This window comes from Ochotona curzoniae, unplaced genomic scaffold (genome assembly GCF_017591425.1).
Source record: "Ochotona curzoniae isolate NIBS_2020 unplaced genomic scaffold, NIBS_Ocur_1.0 scaffold_2476, whole genome shotgun sequence".
NCBI lineage: Eukaryota > Metazoa > Chordata > Mammalia > Lagomorpha > Ochotonidae > Ochotona > Ochotona curzoniae.
In genome coordinates this window covers 2,781,306-2,807,125 of record NW_024467095.1, presented here as the reverse complement: position 1 = coordinate 2,807,125, position 25,820 = coordinate 2,781,306, and positions in this window count along the sequence as shown.

Here is a 25,820-nt window from a genome sequence, read left to right as displayed (position 1 = left end):
TTCAAGTGCCTTGTGATTTTTCAGTGGAATGGAATTACAATAGATCACAAAAGGACATGTTGGTGTTTATCTGCCGAGACACTTTGGCTTGTAACACGGGTGATGCACCACAGCAAGTTAACTTCTGAACCGCTACGTTACAAAACCTAAGTTTCTATAGGAAGTATCCTAGCTGCACATTCCTACAAGAATACTAATTTTTAAATGTTATGATTATATGATTTATTTAGGTTAAACTTTCTTTATTACAGATGTTAAAATCTCAGACAACTTTATTGAAAAAAAATATTCCAAAGATATCCTGAGGAAAGTTTCTCAATGATTTCTGAATTAATCATTAATGATTCAGTTTCCTGTTGCTGACAAGAGCTGTCTTAAATTGAGCAGCACACAGTAAGGAAATTGTTGTATCTTGCAGTTGCATGGCCTGATGGGGCGGTTGCTAGCGTTTCAGCTCACGTGTCTTCCTGGGGCTGAATCCCGTTTGAAGATGACTGGGCTGACAGTCCCCCCAGAGTTCTGGCAGTTGATGCGGCATAACCAGGTGAGGCATTCTCATGTCTGCATGTAACCTCTCCTCTTTGGGTAGACTGAAATGACATCCTCCACTGCCAGGTTCCGGGCAGCATTCCAAACAGGTAAAAACCTTGGTACTTCTCTAAGCCAACGCTTTGTAACTCGCCTACGGTTACATCCTTATGTGCCATTCAAAGCGAGTGTGAAGACCGTAATTTAAGGACAATATTTGGCCTGGCCATTCATGCACCACCTGGGATGTCGGCATTCCATTTCAAAAGGCTGTAGACCATCTCATGATCGCCCCTCACTCTGACTTCCGCTAACCAGCACCTTGATCGAACGGGTCATGGTTCCTGCTAGCGATGTGACAAACCCAGAGAGTCCAGACTCCCGCCCACAGGTGTTAGAGAGATCTCTCTTTTTCTGAGAGTGAGTGAGTGTGTGTGTGTGTGTGTCTCAAACTTAAAAAAAAAATCACAACTCGAGAAGTGGTCCAAAATACACACAATTGATGAAAGTTGCTGAAAAATATGTGTGCAGCCCAATCCAGTCACTCCTCGACAGATTTCTTCAGTGTGAACTCAGACTGGCATGATTCACCAGATGTGATTTTATGGAGGACAGCTTTTTCTACCTTCCTTATTTTCCTTGATGACTGCCTGGTTGTATATTGCTCCCAATTTGTTAAAATCAAAATAACTTAGCTCGGTCTCTCATTTTAATGTGTTTTATCTTCTCAGTAAACATTGTTTCGGAACTACCCCTTTTAAGTGTGTTATTGTAATATTATCTGCACTGAAAGTACAGGTACACATTTTGTATAAGTTGCCATGGAAACCTTCCTCATGACCCTGCGTGAAATAGCAGTCATTACCCTGACATCCCAATTGATGAAGCTGAGGATTTAAAGTGTTAGGGAGTGGTCCAGATCGACCAATAGGGATATAGGAGAAGTCTCTCTATCCCCAAGTCCACGCTACAAAACAATAGAATAATATATTGTCACAAGTAAGTAAGTAAAAACTCAGGTCTCATTCATATTCAATTACATAGTCAAGGTCACATTAAATAAAACTTAACTTTCTGGTTAATGCCTGCCTACATTTTTTTTTATGCATGCTATTTGTTGTCACACAGAAAAATAAGCATTTCCCACATATAAATGGAAGCAGCAGAAAGGCTAATTTCACACAAGTAAAAATGCATCTAGTGGAGAGACACAGAAAAACACTTCTTAGAATGGGCTTCCTATCAACCAGGCAAGGCAATCATGGAGGTAACAATTGCATCCCACGTTGGGGAGGCGGATGAAATACCAGCTCTTCTACCTCTGCTCCAGGTTCCTACAGTTACATCCTGGCCCCACCGCTTGGCCCCTGACATACACGTGAGAGAACGGAATGGAATCCCGGGCTCCTGGCTTCATGCTGTCCAGTTCTGGCTATTGCGGGCATTTTGGCTGTGAAATATCAGATGAAGATGTTTCTCTTTCATTCTCTTTCTCTCAGATGTTATGTTGTTAAAGTAGCTGAAAACACATTTTTAAAAATTTAAAAGGCAAGCCACAGTCCTGGGGAGACCTGAATAAAAAAAAGGAGAGTGCATTTTCAGGGAAAACTAGATATTAAAGTCATCTGTGAAACTCTTAAAATTTTAAAAATATCCAGTAATACATATTCTCTGGCGGTTAAGATACATATTTCAAGAGCTCTATTGCATCATGCAGTGCCTGGATTCAACACTTGGCTCTAGCACTTACCTCCGGCAAACGACAATGACAATTCTAGGAGGCAACAGGTGATGACTGGAGGAATTGTGCCTTGGTATACATGGCGTGTGCTGTATTAAGTTACGGCTCCCAAGGTTGTCCGGCACGCCTGTCGTTGCAGGCATCTAGGGAGTAAATGAAAGATTGAGTGGCTGTCTCTTATCATCTCTCACACTCTACTTTTCAGCTAAATAAATGTATACTTGTAAGAAATAATTAAACAAGGAATTAAGTTACAGCATGAAATAAAAATGAGAGAGTAACTTCTAACAGATTTGAAACACTTTGAAAACTCTGTATTTCCAGTCTTATGCATAAATCAGGGACAGCATTTAATACAATCTGAAACTAAAAGCTCAATTGACTACTTTTCTTTTATCAAAATGTTTTGTTGGAAGGATTATCCACTACCTATAAATGAGTATTGATGGGAAAAAAAATATGAGGGCCTACTAAGTGGCTGAGTGTGTGATTGGTCAACAGATCTCTACGTGATTTCTGAGACAATTGTGGGTAGTTTTAAGCTGCCTGGCCATTTTCAGGAGAGGGTGGCAATGGTTCCTTATTTCAGGAATTTGAAAGATTTGGGCAACAAACTCAGCACAGATCACGAGTCTGACCCAGGATCCCTCACCCTGCCCAGTGTCTAACCCAGGACTGTAGGTAGATACACAGCCAGTCCCCTGCAGTGATTCCTAGTGATTGTGTTAAAATTGATTTGATACCAAATGAGCATTTTTATTTGATAATGCTTATAGCTCTTGCTTATAATTTGTGCCGTACTATAGTCTTTTAAGAAAAGAGCTTAGAATGTGGACCAGGAAGACAAGGCTTTCAAATAGCCAACAAGGAACAGCAAGACGCCCAAGGAGCTGGAAACCCAAGCCCAATCTGGCTTGGAAGTCCCCATGGCCGGCCGGCCCATCGGTGTCCACTCACAGCTAGGACAAATGGCCAAGTGTTTATGTACACTTAGGAATAATGCTTGTAAAATCAATTAGAAAATGCATGGTCATGAGTGGGCTCCTTCCAGATGACCAATTGATTCATGCAATCTGAAACAGGATTATTTTTCAGTTCCATTCAGTCTTAAGGTGAAGGAGAATCTTTAACTATGACCTTGTCCCCATCGTACCTTTCCATCTTCTCACTAAGTTAGAGTTCTCACCACATTGTTCACCCAGTGTTTTTACCTTGAATTCTTCTCAGCAGGATGCAATGATTCATTTTCCACTTCCATTTTCATGGATGAGTTGTAGCATTTACCTTACAAAATTAAGTTAGAAAAAAGAGTCTAGATAATAGGCTTAGACAAAAATTGCAAGTTATCCACGACACCGTCATTATCTCTGTACAAAATATATGAGTCTCTTCATGAAATACAGTATTTTGTAAATTTGGGAAGAACAGCGTTTCCCCTGCTTTGCAATACTGACAGCCTAGTTTTTCATTCTGTAAGGACTTTGCTACCTCTTCCTGTCCTGCTATCTTGCATTAATCAGCTCTGTGGGTCACAAACGCAGGAGAGCTGTCCGTCACACTCCTGTCAGTGGCTTTGAGGCCTCACTTCTGTCTGATCTCAGGAGGATCTCAAAGACAGCATCGTCCTTAATCTTTGCTGAGAAAATTGTTCAGGCAGCCAAACCTATAAAGGACACAGGGAAACTGAAACCATTTGCTCCCATTAAAGCAAGCCAACGCATGCATCAGATCATTTCAGAATTACTATAAATATTTTTAGGTCTAAATAGTCATTGGCCTTGACACCAGGAAGGGAGTGTGCGTTGGTTAGACTTGGGCTCACGGTGAACCTGCGCACTTTGACGCTGATGCGTTCTGAGTGCCGGGGGAGACAGCCCGTCTCACTACGCCTCCGCCATGCTTCCGTTTATGCTTCAAGCACAGCATAATGGTCAGTGTTCCGTTCCTATAACCGCTAAGTCCCTGGGGACAAAGATACCCATGGGCTTTCCATTTTTTTTTGTTAAGCCTGAATTTTTTTTATAAAAGATAAAAAAAAAATGCCTACAGCTGAGCTGTATTTCATAGCAGGCATATTGATTTTAATGTGAAGTTTCTAAGGATTCCTGCGCTGTGAATGGCTGTTGTATTTCCTCACAGAATAGAGTCGCTACTCACAGACATCTCTCTCTTCCTGCCTCTCTTCATCTTTCCTGATGGAGTCTCTCTGCCTGTCTCCCCTTTTCTTTCAGTTCAACTCCTAAATTATGCTGGTTTAGTCAACGGGACAATGGTTACCTGTCAGGCATGCAAGGGTACAGTACTACAAGTGGCAGAGAATAATAAAAAAAAAAATAGCAGATTCATGAACTTGTATGTCCACTAGAAAGAAAAGCAAATCAAACCTTGAGGATATTATCAAATAGAGAACTTTTATTTATGTTCATTAATCCTGTCTTCTAGTATAGACATAAATCATGTAATTTCCGATCTTTCATAGATCACACACTTGAGTTATACACATAAACAAGCTATCATCTAATTTAATTTTCTTATTTTATGAATTTAATACATGTTCACTGGTTTGTTGCTATTGTGGATACCTTTGTTGATAAAAATGGAGGTATAATAAGTGTTAATAACCCGCATAGCTGGTAAATGGAGAAACGTTGAAACAGATGAGGGGGGCTGGCAGAAGTTGGATGACTTGAAGAAAACCTCATTGTGATGCAATTTATTTTAAAATCCATACTTCATTTTTCAAAATAGAGTTCTTCTGACATTTGGAAAATTCTTCATACAATAGTAAATGTAAATCTGTGTGATTCAAAGTAGGTCTTAGAAATTTTAGGTGCTAATTTCATAATTAATATTGTAAACTGGCTATAACTGAGTATACATATGACACACCCATGTTTCAACATGCTAGTAGAAAGATCGAATAAAAGCATAAGACATTTTAGTAGCAAAATTATGAAATACATATATACCCTAGTTTTTCATAAGATATATTTTCTGTGACCTGTACAAAAACCTCTTATAATTATGGATTTCAGAAACTCTGTCACAAATTAAATATCTTTAATATGTACTAAATATATTATGTATAAATAAATATGTGTTGTATATATAGCTGGATTATATGATGAAAATTATTCAGATTTATTTTTAAGAACATGATTTCTGTCTACAATGATTTTTTCTATTCAGCAATGGTTTTTCCTGTTGCTTTGAAACTTTGTCTTTAACATCTAAGGCCAAGAACTTAATTTGAACAAGCCTGCTAATCATTGCACATTCCACACGGATGCCTTTTGTCAAGGTTCTAAGAGACAGAAGTAGTAATGCAACGTTCAATCACCTATTTTGGTGTTCTCTTTAACCTGAATAAGCACGAGATACAAAGCTGCTTGTGGGAAGACTACAAAGTTCACTCCTTTCTCTTTGCTATAATAGAAGAAAGCGCGGGCACTCTTCTCCACCCCTTTCCATTTGGTCCAGTGAACAGAGAAACAAGTTTTTAAAACTGCCATAAAAATTCCCTAACAAAAAGTTTCAAGAAGACTGAGAGTTGGTGGAATTGAAGTATTCTATTTTTCTTGGCTCAGAAGGCTGAGGTCACAGTACTGAACAGTAATAATGTGCACTCCGTAGCTAAGCAGCTGAGCATTGAGCAGGAAAGGGAGAAGAGCTGTGTCCTGATGTAGAAAAAGAGAGCCAGCTGGGGGAGAGCTGTTGAGCCTGGCCAGGTATCTGCGTGCCCAGATTCCCTGCAGCGCCACTAGGGGATTTTGCAGACGATCGGACAAAAGTGCTTCCTCTAAGCGTTTATGGCCCGTGGCAGGGACTGTGGTTTTATTGAGTAGAGCACACACAGGATGTCACATTACTTTCATCCTCCTCATGAATCTTAGGCAGGTCACCAGCCAGCAAAGCCAGCTTCCTGGTGCCACTGGCATCCATGGCCAAAACTAGGAGTTGTAACATTGTCACGTTGTGCTGCAAAGGTGGATGAGGGTAGCATGAATATAATCCACCATCACCCCATTATGAAAAATGAGCAGGAACGAGTGCAGAAGAAGCGAATACTATGACAGTTATCTCTGATGTTGAGGAAAAGAGAGACAAAAGGAAAATCTTACAGGCTTATATATATATATATATTTTCCTATAAAAATGGTTTCATGAAACTCCTTTAGCGACTACTTCATCACCATCATCATCACTGCCATCATCATCATCATTCTTGGTACACAAACGAGGAGACACACCTCCAGAGAGTGGCACTTGGAAGGTCAGAATCGAAATGCATGCATGGCTCCAAGCCGAATCACAAAAATAATCCTTCCGCTTGTTCTCCCATCCTCTGCCAGCGTTCAGCAGCAGAGACCAATGTTTGTGACAAAGTCTTGACAAGTCACACAAATTCTTCACCGCTATGGAGATGTTAACCTGAAGGTTTTATAGAAATATGTACTTAAGATTCCTATTTAATTTTTGCCCTTGGCTGAGCATACTGAAGTTCTTACACTGTAATGAACCTCTGTCTGCCACACTAGCAAGATTTAGACTCTCACAATTTTAAGTAATGCAGTAATAAGTTATGGAGGGCAAACTCATAATTAAAGAGTGTCAACTGGGCTGCAACCCATGACCATTAATTAATCCTTGTGTTGCACCAGAAAACCTTTGGAAAACTACAAGTAATTGTCAGTGCATAAAAAAACAGTATTTTGTACTTTCCTTCTAGCGAGTCATCAGTATGATCTGTAATCACTTTATTTTTTTTCATCTGGGAAATAAGCACGTAGAACTCCTTACATCGAGCAAATTCTCCCACCTTCTCTGTCAGCTCCTTCTCCGCGTAGGAATTAGAATCTCCATGTGCTGCCCCGACAGCATCCCAGAAGCTGCAGCCCGAGCTTCTGATGTAGATTCTGCTACTCAGATGAACTTGCTCCGTGTGGCTAATCTGCATGTAATGGCATACGACGGGCTGAATCACGCAGAACCGAGCGTGGGATGTGTCAGGACAGTGCTGTCAGCTTCCACAGCCACCGACAGCATGTATTCACAGAGTCAAGGTGTGTTTCCAGTGTCAAGGATTTCAAAGGAAAGTTGAACTTGTGCTAGAGCACAAGAATCCGGTATTTCACTGAGTTATATTTTTGCTTCCACCCAATGCTTGGTTTCCTCGTGCCCGATGATAGCCTCTTAGGTAAAAGGGGTAGTGTTGCCTGCTGTGTCACCATTCACTGGGTGTTGAGAGTCTAGGTTTCTAGGCTAGGTATATGAAACAGCCCTGAACATTCACATCCTAGCGTTTGTTTCCATGACCTATTTTTATTTTCTCTGCCGGTTTTAATATTGTTTGAAATTTATTACGGCACTCTCTATGTCTTCTAGGTAATCACTCACGTTTTCTCTCTCACTCATCCTCCTCTTTTGATTTATGATTTTGTCACTGTATCCGCAGACATTGTGCTACAGACCCTCACATTGCACTCTCACATTTCCTTTTTATGCAAAATTGCCTAGGTAAGTTCATCTGCATCTTGGATTAGATTACCGTTTACGTCCGTTCGCTCACACTCTATTTCCCAGCGTACATGTAGCTCTCTCACTAAATTTGATGTCATCCCTTGGCTTCGCCGAGGCATCCTCAAATAAATCTGTGTAGAAATTGTAGGAGCCTTCACTCCATTAAAGCTGATCTTTTCCCCAACCTTTCCCAGTTGTACAATTTAGGCTGTAATAAATGATCTTCAGAAGGATGTTCATGTGGTTACATTGGAGAAATCGTTTTCTTTATCTCAGCAGTGTCTGAAATAACCACCCTTCTCTACAGCTCCCTTTCAGTATTTTCCTCACGCGGCAGGAATGATCTTTCAAAACACAAATGCAACCCATCACTTTCTCATTTTCCATCTTCTGTTTAAAGTAGGATTCTAGGATTATAGGATATTAGGATTCAGATCCCTTACATAGGAAGACTCGGATTCTTTAGTATTCTAGAAGGTTTGATACAGAGCAGTCAGCCTAAGCGTAACGAGCAGCATCTATAGGCTATTCCCTCTCGTTCTTCACATTGCACTGTCGCATTGTCATCCTCTGGGATGTTCTCAGAACCAGCACTCATCTTCTATCTTTGTGCACGCTGTCCTAAATTACACTAAACCTCATTTCATCTCCACAAACTGCAATCCATTTACAAATGCTAACTACAACACAATAAATACACATATTTATTGAGTTCAATGTCGTGCTTTGATATGTATAGACACAGCAGTTTGGTTCGCTCAGGGCAATTAATTTCCAATCTTACTGTTGCTTAGTACAATTTTGTTATATATATTAGAAGAATTTGGAATCTCTCATGTAAATGTGTAATTACTGCAGTTCTTTGTGAGATGCTTTGATTAATGTCTGGCTTTCAAACTTACTTTTGGTGCGTGATCTCACTGATTACGCAGAGGAAGTTTATCCTTCCATCGCTCTATATATCAGTGTCTGAGAATGCCGTGGCTGCACGTGCTCTAATGGAGGAGCGGCGAGAGATTCAGTGCGACTTGAGGAATGTGGAAACTTGAGAAGGTGATCTTGAGGATGGCTTCAGACTGTATGTTTTGGCACTGTCACAAAGAAGTAAAAGAAGATAGAAACTAGGTTTACAGAATTAAACAACGAGGGTGTCCTCTGACTGTTAAGATATAGATAATAGTTTTAATAAAATGTGCAAATAGTAACTTATATAAGGAAAATTTTTATATATCAAAAGCATAATGTATAAGCTAATATTAGTACAGTATTTGTCCCTCACCCTCTGCTGTCTCTGCCACTCACTGCGTACGATACGGAGAAGGAAAACAAAATATAGCAACCAAACGGAACTCCTCAGAAGAAGGTCACCATTCCAGAATGAAATAATTAACACATGAGAGAAATAAGGACAAGTAAAGCACCAGAGGTAAGTGAGACATCAGAGATTAGACAGTGTTTAAGGGCCTGGTGAAAATCCAGTAAACAGCATCAATCACAGTGCTGTCAGCCTGGTGACAAATAAGCAAAGGTTCAGCAGAGACCAATTTCACAGGAAAGAGGAGACGTCGTGTTGAGAAGCGTGAGGGTCCTCCCTGTGCTTGGAGACACTGCAGGCAGCAGCTCCCGGAGGAGGTTCCCCTGCTCAGGTGCAGTGTTGTTTGAGGAGTCGGTGCTGCCTGTTGAAGTATCACACACTGTGTGCTCTGACAGCGGGGGTACCTGTTGAGCAATTCTCTGTCAAAGATTCAAAGCAGAATGACACAAATGCTTAAGTGCATGCACAAGCAGTGAAAATATCCTCATGCAGGGCAACGAAAAGCTCTTCCCATTTCATAGCTTGAAGGATAGCATGCTGTGCTGTGAACAGTATCTTTAAGTAATCTTAACAGTCATATATGTATACACACATATATGTACACATACATACATGATAAAAGTTGAACTATTGATATTTTTTTCTAAGATTCAACTAATATCTATTAAGTGCATATGATATTTTCTTTAAAAATGAACAAATGCTGATCAGATGCAATATCTTCCCCTTCATCTGTTTTCAATTTAAGATTATTGAAAAATGGGCAACAACCTTTCTCTTGGCAGTTTGACAGCTTGGGGATGAGAAGAGTTCTCAAAAGAACCTTAAGGACCAAAGCAGAGGCAATACCATAAATGATACTAAATGTAAAACATTAAAAGCTGTTCCAAGGGCCTGGCATAATACCCTAATAGCTAAATCCTTACCTTGCAACAGCTGGAATCCCATATGGGTGCCAATTTGTGTCCTGGCTGCTCTGCTTCCATCCAGCTCCCTACTTGTGGCCTGGGAAGGCAGAGAAGGATGAGCCAAAGCCTTGGGACCCAGCACTCATGTAGGAAACTCAAAAGAGGTTCCTGGTTCTTGGCTTTGAATCAGCTCAGCTCCAGCCATTGTGACTTCTTGGGGAGTGAACCAGCGATTGGATGATCTTCCTCTTTGTCTCTCCTCTCTGTGAATCTGCCTTTCCAGTAAAAATAAACAAATCTTAAAAAACAGAGTTTTGGTAGGAAACTATGTTTGATTTAGGGAATTTAGTGCAGGGTCTTATTTGAGTCTTTGTTTAGCTTTCAATTACAACACTCTGCTAATGTGTACCCTGAGTAGCAGAAGATGAAGGCCCAATTTGGAATGCTACTGGTAATGGCATGTTTACAGAGAAGATACATACAAAAGTATATTCCCATCCCTATTCCACTCCCCGATTAGTCTCAACTGCCAGAGCTGAGCTGGTTTGGAGCTAAGAGCCAGTCCCTCAGATGGGTGTAGGTCCCGAGGACTTGGAGCATCCTCGATTGCTTTCCCAGGCTGTAAGCAGGATTGCAAGTGGAGCAAGCAAGGACTCAAACTGTTACCCATATGGTAAAGTCCTCACCTTGAACACACTGGAATCCATATGGACACCGGTCTAATCCCGGCGGTCCTACGTCCTATCCAGCTCCCTGCTTGTGGCCTGGGAAAGTAGAAGAGGATGACCCAAAGCCTTGGGACCCTGCACCTGTGTGGGAGGCCTGGAAGAGGCTCTTGACTCCTGGCTTTGGATCAGCATAGCTCCAGCAGTTGCTGCCTCTTGGTGAGTGAGCCATCAGATGGAATATCTTCCTGTATGTCTCTCCTCCTCTCTGTATATCTGACTTTGCAATAAAAAAATAAATACATAAATCTTAAAAAAGCAATGTTTACATCTACTTCCAAAATTACAATATAGCCAAACAATTTTATATCCTGTCTATATAAGAGTCTCCATGAATAAGAGAAAATGCACCATTTGTCTTTCAAGGTGTAGCTTTTTTCAGGTAATGTATAATCTTTTTAGTTTCATCCACTTTGATGCAAATATTAGGGTTTTATTCATTTTTAGGACTGCATAATGTGCCATCTACTGCTTGACCTCAAAGGCCCAGGACAGCTGGAAATTAGCTTGGTTTCATCCAGACACGGGGAACTCATTGTTGGCCTCCCATTGGATTTTAGAGATCCAACTACTTGACATCATTTTCTGTCTTCCATGAGCACATCACTAGGAAAGTGGAATCAGGAGCAGAGCTGGGATATGGGAAATGGAGGTTTTAAGGAGTGTGTTACCCTCTAGGTCAAATTATGTCCCTTCCCCCCTCTCTCTCCCTTTTTTCTGTTCCCATCTCTCTCTTCCCCTTTGCTCTGTACCTGCCTCTCCTTTCCCCTCTCCGTTCCCCTTTCTCTCCACTCACGTTCTCTCCTCCTGGTCCTTCTCTCCCTTTCTTTCCCTTGCCTTTTCCCAGCCCTCTCCTCCTTCTCCATGTTCTTCCTGTTGTGATTCTCTGCTATCTGTCTCTCCTTCCTTGAACTGTAACATTCAACTGAAAATTGACTAAAATTCTAGGTAGAATATCCATCTGGAAGGATTTTGAGGAAAATAACAGCAATATTTATAAGGATGAGATGGCTTAATTTTTCTTTTTTTTCCTATCATGAAAAAATAATGAGCAAGCTACTACACTACACAGGATTTTTTGTAAGACTATTTCATCGGGAGAGTGGTGATATAAGGCAGGTAATAAAATTCATGGCATAAAATAAATGTCCATGTCACCAGAAGTATTTTGTGAAGATTTATTATTTATTTGATGAGTTGGACACATTTTGTTACTTGGTTAATTTTAACTGTTTTTTTTTTATCATCATCAGAAATAACACGCAAGTGCTTACATATGATTTCTCTCTTTTGCATTCAAGCATGAGTGGTTTATTCATAACGTATCTAACAACGATTTATAGAGTTTAAACTCAGGTAGCTGATATTTGAGTTATAATTGCCAGAATCCTGCTAGTGTTAATTAAAACGCTACAGCTATGGAATCATATATCAAAGCTAGATTACACTCCATGGTGCAAAATGATGTCAAGATATAAACATAAGGTGTTGTAAAAATTTGATGTTATATTTGTCAGTAAGCATACTAATAGGAAAAACATGATAAATTATGTGATTACTCACTAAGTGAATCTTGAAATCTTGATGGCTAGGAAATACCTTAAATCTCCAGAAAGTTTAAAACCACAACAATCAGATCAGAATGTGAAAAACGATTTGATTGAGGCGCTCATAATCACTAATTAGTTTCCATCGACAAACACAGCGGTTTCAATTCCCAAAGCTAAGTAGCCAGCCTATGTTCCAATACTAATTTTGTACTTATTTAAGCCATAGGATTAAATTGATTGTTAATAAATAGTTATTCGTGGGTGACTATTATTTTTTCAAAGGATTCTATATTCCAATTCAATTATGCTACACTTGTTAAATCACAAACTGAATAAATCCAAGATGTTTTTATAAAATCTAATTGTTTCATAGCTTTTATAAATTTGGGGTGTAGTGGCATTACAACACACTTCAATCCTTAAACATCTAATTTGAAGTTTTCAGAATCAATGTGTTCATTCAGGAGTGTGCCTGTTAGAAGTCTGAATATCAAAGCAAGAGCGGAACTGTGAAGAGTGAACGTGCAATCGCAGAGGCATATGTGTGGTTAGTGAGAGTGTGTGTGTGTGTGTGTGTGTGTGTGTGTGTGTGCGTGTGCATGCCTGTGTAAGGAGAACTGGAAAAGCTAACAGGAAGAGAACATAATATGAAGATGAAGAGAGGAAAAGAGACACGAGGAGGAAAGGGAAGGAAGCAACGGGAAAAGGAGAGAGCAGGTTAGGATCGGAACAAGTTCCCTGATGGTATCAGCTTCCTTCTGTTCAATGGATAATTCGGTTCTAAAGTTTCTGAATCATTTCAGATGCTTTCAACTACCAAATCAACTACCAAAGAGAGAATAAAACAACTTAATTACAAAGGTAATTTTTTTCTCAGAACTTAATTCAGAGAAAGGATAATTACAAGGGGAGGTAATTTGATGACTCAATGATGTCATTAGAATTCAAGTTTCTGCATATTTGTGATATTTAATTTCTTTTCCTTGGTGCAAAGTTCATCTTGATTCAGTAAAACACCACATTTCCCGGTCTCACCTCTTAATATATTCAGCTCTACACTTAGAAGAGTGAAATTGTCATGTTTCTGTTTGAAAAGCTAAGGCAACCTTTCAGAGTCCTTCAGTGACCTCTCTTTCAAGACACACTAGCTAAAACTGCATCACGCAAGTATTTAAGCTAATGACAAGTGGAGCTCTGGATTTTTGTATAGCGTTCCCTGGCCAGTGTGGAAGCACTTGCTAAATGAACAAGTGACCGACCAGATGGATGGAAAGCAGCAGTGAAAAGCAGAAATCTTGAAGCCAAAATGTGCCTAGACAAACACTACAGTTTGGTACCAATTCTTTCAAACTTTTGGAAATGAAATCTTTCAAAGTGATAGAAAATGGTCACAATGGCAATTTTTAGGCAAACCTCACGCTTACTATATTTTTCTCAGTTTGATTTTAGTTTGACTTATTCATTTCAGTGACTGAGTTATGAACATCTTCAATGATATTAAGAAAATCTTAGGTAATTGATCCGGACGATATTCTGCCGGCTCTACCTTCAGACCAGAGATGGTCTCCCCAAGAAACCAATGAACTTATCTGGACAATAAGATGCTGGACTCTATGCTGGGTATATGTTTGCAATGAAGGAATCTTGACTGAATTTGAACTACAATACTGCAACAAGGTGGAGGAATCCACTATGGGGGGAGGGGATGGGGGAATCCCAGAGCCTATGAATCTGTGTCACATAATACAATGTAATTAATGATAATAATAAAAAAAGATAATGGAGTGCATAGTTAATAAGAACAAAGCACACAATGCCTGGTGACTTCAGAAAAACTGTCAATCAATTCTCACAGTAACATTGTACACTGAATCTAATGTGCCTTTGCTTGGTGTAGATAAAGTCAAACAAGAAAATAACAACGAAAAACAACCTCAGTTTTGATTTCCAAGACATTAATGCAGGGAAAAACAGAGGGATTTTTAAATGAGACAGTCAGTCAAAAAAAAGTACAGAGGAAAGTGGTCTGGGAACATAAGCTGCACGTGCTAGACACGGCCTGTCCGTGTACACACTAGACACGGCCTGTCAGTGCACACGCTAGACACGGCCTGTCCGTGTACACACTAGACACGGCCTGTCGGTGTACACACTAGACACGGTCTGTTCATGTACACGCTAGACACGGCCTGTTGGTGTACACGCTAGACACGGCCTGTCGGTGCACACACTAGACACAGCCTGTCTGTGTACACGCTAGACACGGCCTGTCGGTGTACACGCTAGACACGGCCTGTTCATGTACACGCTAGACACGGCCTGTCGGTGTACACGCTAGACACGGCCCGTTGGTGCACACACTAGACACGGCCTGTTCATGTACACGCTAGACACGGCCTGTCGGTGTACACACTAGACACGGCCTGTTCATGTACACGCTAGACACGGCCTGTCGGTGTACACGCTAGACACGGCCTGTTCATGTACACGCTAGACACGGCCTGTCGGTGTACACGCTAGACACGGCCTGTCGGTGCACACGCTAGACACGGCCTGTTCATGTACACACTAGACACGGCCTGAGAGGAAAGGCATTGACAATGAGCGTGAGCATTCAGCTCTGATTCAGTAAGAACAGATTGCAACCATAAAGTTTTGAATCAAGAAATCTAGAAAACATATCTTTTTTGCTCTGAGAAATTATGTGAGTGTTGTGAGAGGCAAGCATAAACATAAATCACTGAAAAAAAATCTAGCGAACAACATAAAAGGGGCTGTAAAATATGTGTAGGTATCCCGTTAGCTAACATTTTGCAAGCACTGCCTCCTTAGAACAGTTAGCTCAACACTTGAGATCTTCCATAGGTGCTGATGTAAGAGTTGGCAAATCGTTTTTGTCAGTTGTCTCTATTTTAAGGCAAATGGGCAGGTATAGAAAATTGAGAAAAACACTTTGACTTCAAATATTCAATCATCGGACTTTGGCATTGATGATATCAACCCCCCGTGTTAGCTTCAGCAGGTAATAATGTCATAAACTGGGAAGACTAAAAAACACAGAGCTTGTTCATTTTCCTTAAATCAATTTACTTTAGGCTAATAAATGTCATTATGACAGCTTGATGAAAAGTAACAAGTCCTCACTTTATAAATGCTTAGAAAAAACAATGACTAATGAAATTTAACTTTGGAGAGCTAAAGGGAAGCCCCTGCTGGGTTGTGGTTCCTGCTGGTGAGTGTGAGAGCCAAAATTGGAGCAGAAATCTGGTCTGGACATGACTGCCATGTCCCTTGGCATGTGTGTGGGGCACATGATGCAAGCCTGGCTAGGGGTATAAGGAGGGGCTCCCCTGTATGTCCACTGCTTCTACTGGTGAGCATGAAAGCTGTGAGCAGGGGCAGACCAGGCTGGGCAGGGCTACAACATCTGTTGGCCTACATATGAACCACGTTAGGTAGAGAGCCAAGTTGGGTTAACTGACACTGGTGCATGCATGAGCCAGAGTAAGCGTGGGTTGGTTGGGCTTTGCTGCAGCATCAGCTGGCAAGTGCCGGGATTGGAGGTGAACCTGTCCAGCTAGACCACAGAACTACCTGCAGAGTGCAAGATCCAGGACTAGCAGTGGTATTATAACTCAAGTATACTGCAATGAACAACAAAGTATTATTTATATAAAGAGCCTTGCTTTCTGCTAACCCGTTGTCTGAGAGCTCTGGGAAAGCAATATTTTAGGAAGTTTAATTTTAACGAGCATACAGGTGGTGCTTCACACTTGTGAAAGAGCCAGCTGGTTGTGTGTTCACAGATTGTAAAAGTCCTTGAGGACCAATTCTTTTTTTTTTTTTTTTTTGCATTGTTCTCATCTATTCTCTTAAATGTTGATTTTTGTTGTGGTTAAATACTGCAAGCAAAATTCTTTCTAATATGGTCTTACACACAGTTAAATACCCAGTAAGTAAAATGTCATTAATGGAAATAACTTCAGGAAAAGTTTGTATTTGAAGTATTCTCCGTTTGGATCTGTACCTGCCAGTTTTTCTGGCACTTCTCTTACAATTTTTATACTTGTGTTCTTGACAATGCCGCGTATGCATTTATGGTCACACTTAGGAAAGGCTCACATCCTAGCATTTTCTAATTGTTTGAGTTTACCACCTGCTACTGGGGTCATTGCGCTATGTTCCTTTGGTCAGCTCAGGGCCCTGAATGTTGCAGATCCAGCCTACTGCTGCTGTTGACCTTGGGAATCTAAGCAGCTGAATGACGACTCAAATCCCAACAGCCAGTTGCTAAGGCCTAACAAGAGGCTATGCAAGTGACAACAGTTTGGAGAATAGGCCGGGTTTCCATTTGTTCTTGTCTCTGGGATGACAGGGGTCACAGAGCCGAGTCACATTATGTTGCGGTGTCTTCCTGTAGAAGGAAGGTTAATTGCTGTGCCCTCTCTCTGGTTGAAAAAAACAGTGTCCGTGATTTATGAGTTAATGACTCTGAAGCTCTTCAAACCACTTGGACAAATTTTGGATTGCCAATGAAAGGTATACCGGGGGTTTCTCGTTTCACAACTTTGAAAAGGAATTGGAAACATCACCAAGACAGTTTTCTCTCTATTTTTGTCACACATTGACTCTCACTGTGTATCTCTAAAGACGATTATAGCAGAATACGAGAGAAAGTCGTCCTTCATATTAGAATATCTAATATTCATGAGTATCTGTGGGAGAATTTTCTTCCCAAAGCACAAAATGCATTGTGTGTAGAACAGAATCCCTGGAGGGATTCGCTGTGGATGTTGGCTAAGCACTTGAAATGCCTGTATCCATATGGCAATGCCCAGGTGTGAGTCCTGGTGCCGTGCTTCTGATCTGTCTCCCTGATCACGCACACTCGGGGAGGGCGTGGAGAGGGACCCACACGCAGGTGCCTGCCGTCTTTGTAAGATGCATGAGGTAAGTTCCATGCCCCTGATGTCTCCATCACCGCAGTCTGGGCTGTGATGGACATGTGTGCAGTAACCCAGCCAGTGCAAGATTTGTGTCTATTTCTATGGCTCTGTCCCTCTGCCTTCAAATAAATAAAAATAGATCATTTAAAATATATTTCCGTGAAAGAATAAGAAGAAAATTTTAAAACTTCGGAGTATTTAGTAGTAAAGAACATCAAGTAAAAGCAAACGGCAAGGCTTATGTTGATGCTCAGAGGGCGAAGTGTTGTTTGGAACACCAGCTTTCCAGGTACGAATCGGAATTCTGGCTAGTCTGCATCCCATTTAGCTGTCTGCTGCTGTGCTGAGAGCCAGCTCGTGACAGCCCTGCTACTCGGTTCTCTGCCGTTTGCTGGGAGTTCCTGAAACCTGGCTTCAGCCTGGCCCAGAACTGGCTGTTGGGGAGTGAGCCAAAGGTTGAAAGATGGGCTTTCTTCCTTGGCCTGACTCTGCTTTTCAAATAGCCAGCTGTTTAATTACAGAAGTCGGTACAAAAATAAATCTTCTTTAAAATGTAAATTGAAAGCTTAGGATAGAAGAAGTAGAAAATAATAGATAATATAATTAATTGGGCTTTAAAAAGCTCTGCACAGGTGAGTAGAAAAAAATCCCCCAAATATTTGGCAAATCAGCTTAAAATGTAAATGCATATAAAAATGTTAAGTGTGTGCCAAAAATGGTAGGAAAACATATTAAGACAAACTAGCAAAGAAATGTACAGAAAAATAATAACCTCATGTGATTTGTCTAATGTTCATAATTCACAACACTTGTTTTTGCAGTTTATTCTGAGTGTTTAATTAGAAGATCGTGGGAGGGAGAGGGGGATCGTCCATCTGTGTATGTGGAAGAATTCCGATGTTTTCTATACAAAAGCAGTTTTCAATCACATGATTCTCACACATTTATGCAACAGACGTGTTACTGAGGGAGGAAACCAATGTCCTCAGGGTGTACGCGTTTGCTGGCTGACTGTAAAACTACATACACATACACACACGTCTGCACACATACATACTAATTCTTTTCTATGTAAAATGCACTTCATGTTAAACCAAATGAGAATCAAACACCAAAGCACTACAGCGGTAAAGAAATAAACTTGCAAGCACTATCCTCCTTGGAATTCAAACCGTCACCAAACTACATAAGTTTTAAAAGGAAACTTTTAGAGTCTGTGGGAAGACGGGCTGTGACATAATCAATAAACAATCTTATGAAATGGATGAAGGAAGATATCGATGCAGTTCACTATAGATGCCGTTCTATGTAAGGGCAACACAGGTCCACACCAAACTGCAGAGGAGTTAGCCCCACTGTGCCAGCAAAGAAAAAAATCCATTCTCATTTCAGTTTTATTTTCTTATATTTGAGAAGGCATAAGAAGTTCTCTAAGGTCTCCTGTGAAGCTGCGAAATGTAACCCATCCCAACAATGGTTGCACTTCACCTTCATCTGCAACCAGCTTTCTCAGATTCCTGGAGCCTCGTGAGCTGTGTTTGAAAATCTTCCTTCCGTGTCTCCACACTGCACAGGCGCCCAGCGTGCCACGAGGCCTGGAGAAGCGGCACTGCGAACAGGCCTGAGCGGTGGTGCAGTTCCAAAGGACCCTATCCATCCTGGAGCACCAGGGAGGGGATGAGCAGTGACTGAAGGCTGTTGCGGGAGAAAGTTACTTTCTAACACACAGTTACCCTTCTTTTCTACTTTCAAATCTGCTCGAGTGTTTCGGGCTTTAATTTGTAGATAAAATGCGCTGTAGTCCACTAGCTTTTTTCAGGTTTCAGCTGGCCAGTGATGCCAGCTGTCCTCCGTGAAGATCTATGCTAACTCTGTTCTTCCAGCTTATTTGCATATGTTAATACCTTAAACCTAGCAAGGGACCTGCAGCATGGAATCACCACCTTCATCTCCATTTTAATGAAGAGAGAGGAAAAGATTTCTGGGAACTTTACGCCTTGTACATAAAAAAACGACTTTCGGTCCCAGTGGTTTGGCTCTGCAGTCTGTAGTCCGGACTCTCTCCCTCTCTCTCTGCCAGATTCAAGCTAGCAAGAATACTCACAGCTTGGCTGCCCAAACCTCACTTGAGTCTCTTGAGCTTTTTTATTTTTGTTGTTGTTCTACTGAAAAGCACAGTTGCAAATAATACAAAGAATAAAATGTTCAAAGTGCATAAGGAAACATTAAAAGTTCATCCCACATGTCCCACCCACTCCTGTAATGTAAACATATTTAATGTTAAGTGTGTTACAATTACACGTCTTTCCAAGTGCAGTGTGCCTTTTCATTTAGAACTACTTTGAGTCATCCAAATTACATAAATGCTTTGTTTTTGAATGAAATGAAATCCTGTTTTAATGATGTGATTATGAGATTTCATTGTATGTGTTTATTTATTTTTTCTTACTCTACTATTTGTATTTTTTTCCCAGTCCAGAACTGTGCCCTATCTCTGTATTTATTCAGCAAATATTATCGGCTAATGCTTTTTCTCATTCTTTGATATGCTATCTCAACTTTGTCCCTTTAATCAAGTTTACTTTGACCATGTTAAGTTTTACCCTGGAACTCGTTGTGTGATGGCTGTGGCTTCGTCAGCAAGCCTTTGCTACGCCCCTCCCGCGCAGCTGCTCAAAGCACAGAACTGCACCTGCTGTCTCGGAAGTTCTATGCTTGCTAGTGTCAAGTGACATTTCCACTTGATCTTTCAGAAATTACTTAGATTTCAACAGTGAGATTTTATTTTTTTTAACTTGTTACAATCTGTTCATTTGAAAGTCAGGTTTTTTTTTTTTAACTCAAGAAAGCTTCTTGCACTGTAATTTTATGTCAAAGGGAGTTTCATTTTCTCCCCATGGTGATAATTCAATAGAAGTCACTGATTTTTTTTTAACAGTTTCAGTTGCCACACGTCCCGCGGGATAATGACCCCCTTCAATCATGGGGTCAGTGTAGCTTTCCTTTACCCTGTAACTTGTGGTCTATTATCGGCTGTTAGAGGTAAGCTTACGGATCGTGTGGGTAACGGCACACCAGAACAAGCAGATATGGGGCTGTTTCTTGCTCATCTTCCAGAAGGTTCGGGGGCAGCACATGGTCTTTTCCTCTGATAGTATTTCCCTAGTTTTTACTGAATGTCAAAGGAAAAATCACTTCTCTGTCCTCTGGAGATCTTGGTTGAAGTCATGGCACAGGCATTTGCTGTGTCTGCGCTTCACTTGCCCTTTGAACCCTAAGAACAGCATTTCTGGCACCTGAGCTCACTATTTCCTCATGTTCCATCTATTGTATCTTTCTCCTTCCATCCCAGCTCTCTTCTTTCTTCCCAGCACACGAATGAAAATATTAAGGTAAACTAATTGGGTAATCAAAATAACATATTTCTAAGGCACAGAAATGTACAGTGTGATTTGATTGATGTAGTTTTTTTTATCTAATACAGGCACTGATAATGATTTAGTGTTTTCCTGGATTAAACATAATTCAAAGATTTTACTTTCAGCACTAGTAGAAGCAATATAAAGCCAGAATTCCTGGCTCATGCTCAGAAGTTCCGTCTTTAACACGTCACTTGTGGACTCTTGGGTCTGTGTGCTTGTGAGGGTCCCCTTGTGTGTGTACAGCTTAGGGGGAGATGCCAACTGATGCATCAGCTACATCACTTCATATTAATACAGATCACAGTTGGCAGAAATATATTGACTTTTAAAATTCATGTTTGAGTCCTCATACCAGTTACATGATATAGCATGCAGAATTCAGAAGGGTTATAGAAACTGAAAGCAACATGTCATCTCATGATGAATGAGAAAAATCAGCTGAAACTTCCTTTAGGGTTTTGTTCTGGGAGGAACTGGCACAACTCAATGTATGTTCCTCAAAGAAGCATTTTGTAATATAACGCACAGCATCATTCTTCCTGATTGGGCTTCTGCATTTTATATTGCAATTGTATGCTACACTACCTTAAAAATAACAGTAAATATGACAAAATAAATCTAATCTTCACAAATGATAATTATTATTTTTAACTTTTTTAAAAAGCTATTATTTGTATGTAGTAGTATATTTTCTCACTGAAACACACTCATACTATCCAGGGAGTTAGAGATTTCCACTTTTACAATTTAATTTATGCTACCAATTTTGAATCAACCTGAAAAGCTAATAAATGAATATGAAATATGTTCTACATTTTGATTTCAGCCTGTTCTGTCTTCAGAAACTAGTCAGAATTAATTTATGAATTAATTTATGACAAGCACACAGACCTAAGAGTCCACAAATGACGTGTTAAAGACAGAACTTCTGAGCATGAGCCAGGAATTCTGGCTTTATATTGCTTCTAGTAGTGCTGAAAGTAAAATCTTTGAATTATGTTTAATCCAGGAAAACACTAAATCATTATCAGTGCCTGTATTAGATGAACTAGAAAGAAATAATAAAACTTTAAAATTTAAGGAGTGAATAAGCAATGTAATCTAAAAGATGAAAACATGTCAAAAGCATTAATATTGTGTTCTTATCCGAGGACATATGCAGATCAAGAGAGGAAGTGTTAGAGAAATGTGTCACATGTTTGGTTCATTTACCCTATGCAATCATTCGGACAAACTTTTTCCTGTATATTGATGGATGAATGGATCAATGGATGGATGGATTTCTTTAATTTGAAAAGTAGAAAGCTGGAGAAGGAAGCTGTGATGGAGACCTCCAACTCTAGCCTATATTTCCTATAGATTCACTCTGACAGGGGCTGGGCTGAACCAAAGCCAGAAGCCAGAGCCCAACACAGATGTCCCGCATGAGCGACAGGGACTCAATTCAGGTCTCCCAAATCACAGGGTAGAGTCACCCACTTTGGCTGTCACCTGTTGCCTCTGAGGGATTCAGTAGCAGGTAGCTAGAAGACAGAGCATTGATACAAGCCAAGATTTGCGGCCTCAGATGCTGATGCCAAAGGACCAGTCCAGGAAGTGTCTTTTCCACATGTAGATGTTTGCATGATATTCCCCGCCTGATGACCTCAGCCTTGCTGGGAAGGCTTATATAGCATTCCTTTTCTGTTGTCTTCATTCCTTTATTTTGTAATAGGGTAGGCAAGCAGTTATAACTTTTGTGCTTTGATTTGATACTAAATCGTACTACATATTATCATGAATGGAGATGATCTTTATGTTTTAATAAAAAACCTAGATACACTAAAAATAAACAATGTTGTGCCTGATGATAACTATGCATTTGGGAGATCATGAGTACAATATATGTAATAAACACCAACTCCATCACAAAAATCTTATATTTTATGTTGCATAATACACTAGCATTTAAGTTTTGTATGTGACTGAATATCTAAATGATTGTGAAGAGCAGCTACTTCACCACAACAGGATGTAAGGAGTTCTACATTCATATTCAAGCACACAGATCCCAGCAAAATAAAGTCCAAAATATTAAAAGGAATTAGAAATTTAAATTTCACTTTGCTTCCTGTACTTTTTTTCCTGTTATTCTTTTGACTAGTTTGTCTACTAAATGGGAAATTACTTTCTACACATGCTGTAGAAAATACAAACTTTCACACACCATGAAACACATTTGCAATGAATGATTTGCAGACCCTCCTGGGAGGCTTCCTGTGTTTAAACATAGTAACTGAATTACCCTCAACTGAAGTAATTTGATTTGGAGAGGCGGGAATGATCAAATTGGCCTGTAGCAATCAGTAACCCACAAATCTTCCGTAACATTTTACCTTTTGATTTAAAAATCGTGTTCCATCAATTCCATCAATACTCCCTCATTTTAGAAACCTCATAATTGTCTGAGTTTACAGCAGCAACTGCTCCCTGCTGTGTTGTTGGAACATGTTAAACGAGGATGTGAGACATAAAACAAATCTCATCATGTTCAGTATTACGAAGTAAACCAGTACAAAAATCAAGCCGTGTCAGATGTGGACAGCAAAGACCTTGAATGCAAATCAAGCCATGACTGCCATGCCTGTCAGGGTTTCCATGTCTCATTCTAAGTGTTAGATAAATGGAGAGAATACACATGTTCCTCTGGTGACGGAACTCAATGTTCTAACCTGTCATTCAATAGGCTTGTTCCACCTTGTCATTTAGTGGAAATGTTACTGTTCAAAAGATTTGTGGAACAGATAGCATTAAAATAACTGTAATTTTGATCAAATGTTTTAAACCTAGGTGCAGTATTTTCATAAAGTCCATTTTCTACAAGCTTTTGGAAGTTTTCTTTGTAGACATAGTTTTCAAAAGTGTTCACAGCAAAATGAAATTATGACCAAACTGCCATGAACTTTTTGAAGTTTTCTTTGTGTGTGTGTGTGTTAATGTAAGGTATAACATGGTGTAATGTAATAGCAATATGATATAGTACATTATGTTATGAAAGATTACATTTCACTGGAGGATATCATGATACATGATATTTTTAATTCATAGAGAAGAGTTTAACTATTGCTACTCAGCCATCAGCAATAAACAAATCTCCCAAAAATCCAAGTGCAATGGGGTACCACATAAAGGTCATGGTGTGTCTGACATAATGGCAGTGGAGTACTACCCAAAGGACGTGGTAGGCCTGACACGATGGCTCAGTGGCTGAATCATCCTCATTCATGTGCTGAGATCCCCTATGGGTGAGCGCAGGTCTGCTCCCTTTTCCAGACACATTAACAGGGAACTGTGTTGGAAGTCGGAACAGCCTGGACCAGAATAAGTGTCTATATCAAAGATAAGATTCTACGGAAAATATTTCCCTCCCTTTTTCACTTTCTCAACTATCTTTTGAAGATACTTTGTATAATTTGAGTTGAAGATACTTTATAATTGAAATAATTTTTAAACTCCATCCTTTAGTAACAATCTACAGTACCCCTGAGTATGTATTCAGTTTTCTACAGCAACCTACATGTTTCCCTAAATGGCTACAATACTATTCAATACTACTTGAATTCCTGTATATTGAAATACTACCGATGTAAGCATTAGTTTTGACAAATGCAGAACACACATCACAAAGATCAATCTGGTATAATTTAGATCATTATTTTAATATATTATTACTATCAGTAATGTCTTCTTCTGTGTCTGGGAAAGCAGCAGAGGATATCCTGAGAGCTTGGGACCCTGCTTTCACTGTGGAGACCAAAATGGAATTCTTAGCACCCAGATTATGTTTAACCCAGTGTCTGGCCTTGTGGCCAGTTGGGGAGTAAACCACCACTCTTCTTGCCTCTAACCCAACTCTCTAACTGCCTGTAAATTAAATAAACAGATCAGACAATCAATTCATCAATAAATATTTCAAAACATTCTTTACTCAAAGTTTCTCAAAATCTTAGACCCCAGAGTTCTTCTTCTATACTCAGCAGCAATGTCAGGTGCAAGTCACAGCACCACTTACAGTCATACAAATTACAAGCGTATTTCTGGTGTATCTACAATTTTATTTGTGCCACTTATGATTTAACTACAGTCAAAATCCAAGGTCAGGTTGGAAATAACAATGAGTTTGGGGAGTGAAATTCGAACATACACTTATAAAACCTTAAAATAGAGCTATGCACAGAGACATACTAAGAGACAAGGTTTGTAATTCAAAGACCCTCAGAGTCACTAATATGCTCCTGGCAGAACTTGTTTGATAAAAAGAAAAATGTGTTCAAGTCATTAAGAGAAAACAAGAAATCATCACACTTTAAAATTACCTCAAACTCTATGAGATTAAAATTATTTTAAAAGTGGAAAGAAACTAATGATTTTTTATTTGTCTGATAGAAGAGCAGCTTAATAATAATGGAGAACATATGAACTTGTCCTTTTTATTTCAGCCTAAAGCAAACTCTCAAATTATTTTCAAAAGTTATACAGAGCTTAAAATCTCCAGTTAATAAGAGTCTTCAAAATGCATGCTATGCTAAAAATATAATCATTAAATGTTATTTCAATTGTTTATACCTTGATATCTACAGAAAGCACAGAATTTTGTTCTTATTTTTATTTGTATGAGAGTAAATAAAAAAGATACAGAGAGAGAGCAAGAAAGAGAAAGAGAAAGAAAAAGAAAGAGGCGGATTCTATCTGTTGATTTACTCCCCAAGTCCCACAATGACCAGTGTGGGTTAAACTGGAACTCGGCGTCTGGAACTCGGCAGGATTGCCTCCGTGAGTGGAAGGACCCAAGTATCTGACCATCATCTATCACCTCCATGACTTACCTTTGCTGAAAGCTAGGTCAGAAGCAGGTGAGAACTTCAATCTCAGGAACACATATCTTTTCCCTGAAAAAGCCCTCCAGAGAAAGTATTTCAGTTGATTCAGTATAATGAGAATATAGTACATATAGTTTTCAGTTCAAAACAACCTTGTCAATAAACAGTTAAACATACACAAACTTTTAAAAAGGAAGTACAAAAAGTGATCACTTTGAGAGACACGCAGAGATGCCATGGATTTTGGGGGAACCGCTCTGAAAGTGGAGGAAAACAGCAGACACGATTATTAACGGAAATGATTCC